This window comes from Pipistrellus kuhlii, unplaced genomic scaffold (assembly GCF_014108245.1).
Source record: "Pipistrellus kuhlii isolate mPipKuh1 unplaced genomic scaffold, mPipKuh1.p scaffold_m20_p_12, whole genome shotgun sequence".
NCBI classification, from domain to species: domain Eukaryota; kingdom Metazoa; phylum Chordata; class Mammalia; order Chiroptera; family Vespertilionidae; genus Pipistrellus; species Pipistrellus kuhlii.
In genome coordinates this window covers 48,816,923-48,821,831 of record NW_023425427.1, presented here as the reverse complement: position 1 = coordinate 48,821,831, position 4,909 = coordinate 48,816,923, and the positions used below count along the sequence as shown (strand labels likewise).

The 4,909-nt window shown below is 35.5% G+C and overlaps 1 pseudogene; it reads left to right on the top strand.

Moving 5' to 3' along the window:
* Positions 1-1,038: 1,038 nt before the first annotated feature.
* Positions 1,039-4,271, top strand: LOC118716728 (annotated as a pseudogene).
* The last annotated feature ends 638 nt before the right edge of the window (positions 4,272-4,909 follow it).

Here is a 4,909-nt window from a genome sequence, read left to right as displayed (position 1 = left end):
CAAAAATTAAAAATACCAAAAATTACATTTAAGCAATCAATCTTGCAACTTACTTGAATAGTTTAAGTAACAGACTAATAAAAGTGACGATTTGAATTGAGTTTGTTAATATTTACTACAAATACAGATTGTGTCTAAGCGGTAGGTGAAAACATAGACACATAGAGTTGGGAAAGAGAGAGAACGTGTTGGAAATAGTGAGTAGAATAATTAGGAGTAGTGGAATGAACATGTAGGTAATAATTAATAATGAAGTTGGTAAGGTACCATATTTTTCCGGCATATAAGACGACACTGTGTTCTAGTAAAAAGCCTGCTCAGATTGGCCAGTCAGAGAGGAGGTCTATTTAAAAAAGAACTGGTGTTACCTCGGAAGTAGGGGGTAGTCTAACTTCATGTCTCTGTGCTACATTTTGTTCATTCTTGCAACATTTTAAACTTTCTTATTATTATCCTACATAATAAAAGGCTAACATGCAAATTGACCTAATGGCAGAATGACCAGTTGCTATAACACGCACTTACCATCAGGGGGCAGATGCTCACCCCAGGAGCTGCCCCCTGGTGGTCAGTTTGCTCTCAAAGGGGGAGGGCCGCTCAGCCAGAAGCAGGGCTTATGGCTGGTAAACGCAGTGGTGGTGGTGGGAGCCTCTCCCGCCTCTATGACAGCACTAAGGATGTTTGACTGATGGCTTAGGCCCGCTCTCCATGAGGATGTCTGACTGTGAGAGGGCACTGGCTGGCCTGAGGGACCTCCCCCACCTGCCTCTTGTGCATGAATTCCGTGCACTGGGCATTTAGTTATTATTATATTTGTTGTGGAGATATGATGTCAGTGATTTTTTTTGCTTACAACTGTAATTGTTTTGGGGCACCACAAAACATGCCCATATAAGACACTGAGCTTAATCAATAAATGTTGTAAGTGCTCTGACTGTTCCACAGAGCAACCATTCCCCCATCTTTCTCTCTCTCCTTAAGATTCCCCATTACCTGAGATACAGCACTATTGAAATTAGGCCAAATAATAACCCTACAATGGAATCTAGGTGTTCAGGTGAAAGGAAGAGTCGGGTGTCTCTCACTTCAAATCAAAAGATACAAATGATTCAGCTTAGAGAGGAAGACAAGTTGTGAATTCAAAGGAAACATTTTTGAAGGAAAATAAAAGTGCTATTCCAGTGAGAGAATGAAAGAAAAGAAAGTGAAGCAGCCTATTGCAGATGCAGAGAAAGTGTCAGTGATCAAAGCAGCCACATTCCCGTAAGCCCAAATCCAATCTAGTGCAAGGTTCTAACTCTGTTCAATGCTATGAAGGCTGAGAGAGAGGAGAGGAAGCTGCAGAAGAATGATTTGAAGTTAGGAGAGGTTGATTGATGAGGTTTAGGGAAAGAAGCCATCTCTATAACATAACAGTACAAGGTGAAGCAGCAGGTGCTGATATATAGAAGTTATAGCATGTGACTCAAAAGATCTAGCTAAGATAATTAATACATGTGGCTAGTTAAACAATAGATGTTCAAAGTAGATGAAACAGCCCTATATTGAAAGAAGCTGTCATGTAGGATTTTCAGAGCTAGGGAAGAGAAGTTAATGACTGGTTTAAAAGCTTCAAGGGCAAGCTGACTCCCTTTTAAGGGGCTAAAGCAACTGATGACTTTACAATAAAGCCAGTGTTCACTTACGGTAACAAAAAGTGTAGAGCTCTTAAGAATTATGCTAAATCTATGCTGCCTGTGCTCTATGAATGGAACAAAGTCTGAATGAAAGCCCATCTCTTTGCAGCCTGGTTTACTGAATAGTTTTAATTAAATTTACTGAGGGGGACATTGGTTAATAATATCACATAGAATTCCAGTGCATAATTCTACATCATCTGTATATTACGTTGTGTTCCCAATTACTCCAAGTGGATTCTCCTTCCATCATCACATATTTGACTCCCTTTATCCTTTACTATTCTCACCCCCCTCTTCCCTCTGGTAACCACCAAACTGTTTCTATGTCTATGAGTTTTTGTGTCTTTTTCTTATTTATTTGTTACCTTCAGTTTTGTATTACATATATGAGTTAAATCACATGATTCTTAACTTTTTTTTTGTCTGACTTATTTTGCTTAGCTTAATATTCCCAAATTTCATCCTCATCATTTCAAATGGTAGTATTTCATCTTTCCTTATAGATGAGTAGTATTTCATTGTATATATGTACCACATCTTTATCCAATCATCCAGTGAAGGATACATCCATTGTTTCCATGTCTTGGCCATTGTGAATAAGGCTGCAATGAACAGAAGGGTGCGTATATTTTTGGAAATAAAGGTTTTCAACTTTTTCAGGAAGGTACCTGGAGGAGGGGTTGCTGGTCCATGCTCACTCTCACCACTCTCATTCAACACGGTCCTGGGAGTCATAGCCAAAACCATCAGGGAAGAGGAAAGGAATAAAAGGCACTCAAATTGGGAATGAAGAAGACATGACTTTTTATATAGAAAATCCTGAGGACTCCACACACAAAATTTTTTTTAGAAACAGTAAACAAATACAGTAAAGTTATAGGATATAAAGTCAATGTATAAAAATCCAATGCAATACACTAACAATGAAATTTCAGGAAAAATTTTTGAAAAAAACAACTCCTTTAGCAATTGCAACAAAAAGAATACCTAGGATTAAATTTAACAAAGGATGTGAAGGATTTATATACTGAAAACTATAAAGCATTATTAAAAGAGATTAAAAAAGACAATAAAATGTAAAGATCTTTTGTGTTCATGAACTGGAAGAATCAACATAGTTAAAATGGCCATATTTCTCAAAGCAATATACAGTTTTAATGCAATCTCTATCAAATACCTAGTTGACATTTTTTAAATAAATAGAACAAATAATCATTAGGTTCATATGAGACCACAAAAGACCCCAATAGCCCAAGCAATCTTGAGAAAAAAGAACAAAGCCAGAGGTATCATATCACACTTCCTGACTTCACGTTATACTACAAACTGATAATAATAAAACAGCATGGTATTGGCAAAAAACAGACACAGAACAGTGGAACAGAATTGAGAGCCCATAAATGAACTGACATTTTTATCAGCAAATAAATTTTTATAAAGGAACCAAACAAAAACTTACAATGGAAAAAAATAAGTCTCTTCAATAAATGTTGCTGGTAAAATTGAACAGCCACATGCAAAACAATAAATAAATAAACAAGACCACTGCTTGTCCCCATATACAGAAATTAACTCAAAATTAATTAAAGACATAATATAAAACCCAAAACAATAAATTACATAAAATAAAATACAGGTACTAAGCCTATGGATCTTGGTCTAAGAGAAGAATGGTTTTACTGAATATTTTAAGCCCACCGTTGAAACCTATTGCCCAGAAAAAAAGATTCCTTTCAAAATACTAGTGCTCATTGATAATGCACCTGAACACCCAACAATGCTGATGGAGTTATACAAGAAGATTAATATTGTGTTCATACCTACAAACACAACATCCATTCTGCAGCCCATATTTCAAAGAATAATTTCAAATTTCAAGTCCTATAGTGATTCCTCTCATGGATCTGAGCAAAAATAAATCGAAAAGCTGTTAGAAAGGATTTACAATTCTAGATACCATTAAGAGCCTTTGTGATTTATTAGAAAATGTCAAAATATTAACGTTAACAGGAATTTGAGAGAAGTTGATTCCAACTCTCATGGATGACTTTGAGGGTTTCAAGACTTCAGTGGAGAGAGTAACTGCAAATATGGAGGAAATAGCAAGTAGAATTAGAAGTGGAGCTTGAAGATGTGATTGAATTGTTGCTACTTCACAATAAAAATTTAACAGTGAGCAGTTACTTCTCATGGATGAACAAAGAAAAGTGCTTTCTTAAGATGATATCAATTCTTGGTGAAGATGCTGTGAAGGATGTTGAAATGGCAATAAAAGATTTAGAATATTACATGAATTCAGTTGATAAAGCAGTGTCAGAATTTGAGATTGACTTCAATTTTGAAAGTTCTACTGTGAGCAACATTCTATCAAAGAGCATAAAAATACCACAGAGATGTTGTCTGTGAAAGGAATAATCAATTGATGCTACAAACTGCATTTTGTCTTATTTTAAGAAATTGTCACAGCCACCCCAACCTTTAGCAACCATCACCCTTATCAATCAGCAGCCATCAACATTGAAGCAAGACTCCATGATCTCAAAAGATTGTGACTTCCTGAAGGCTCAGAAGCTAGCATTTTTTGAGCAATAAAGTCTGTTTAGTTAAGGTTTGTGCATTGGTTTTTTTAGACATAATGCAATAGGCAATTAATAGACTAAAGTTTAATGTAAACATAACATTTATATGCATTGGGAAATAAAAAAAAAATTCATGCACCTCACTTTATTATGATTTTCATTTTATTGTAGTGGTCTAAAACTAAACCTGTAATATCTCTGAGGTATGCCTGTGCTATTGCTATTTCTATTAAATTTCCTAGTTAAATACATGCATGCATCAATTAACAACAGGGATACAGTCTCAGAAGTACATTGTTAGGTGGTTTTATTGAGTGACCATCATAGTGTGCATTTACACAAACTGAGATTGTATAACCTACTGTATATCTAGTCTATATGATATAGCCTGTTATTCCTGGACTACAAACCCATACAGCATTTTACTGTAGTGAATAATGTAGGCAACTGTAGCATAACTGTAAATACCTGTATATCTAAATTAGAAAAGTACAGTAAAATACATTGACTAGTGGCAGTCTTTTATTATCATTATCAAATATTATGCACTGTACATAGTTGTATCGCTATACTTTTATACAAGTGGCAGCTCAGTAGGCTTGTTTACATGAGCATCAAAATTTCCGACAGCAATTTTGTCACTAGGCAATA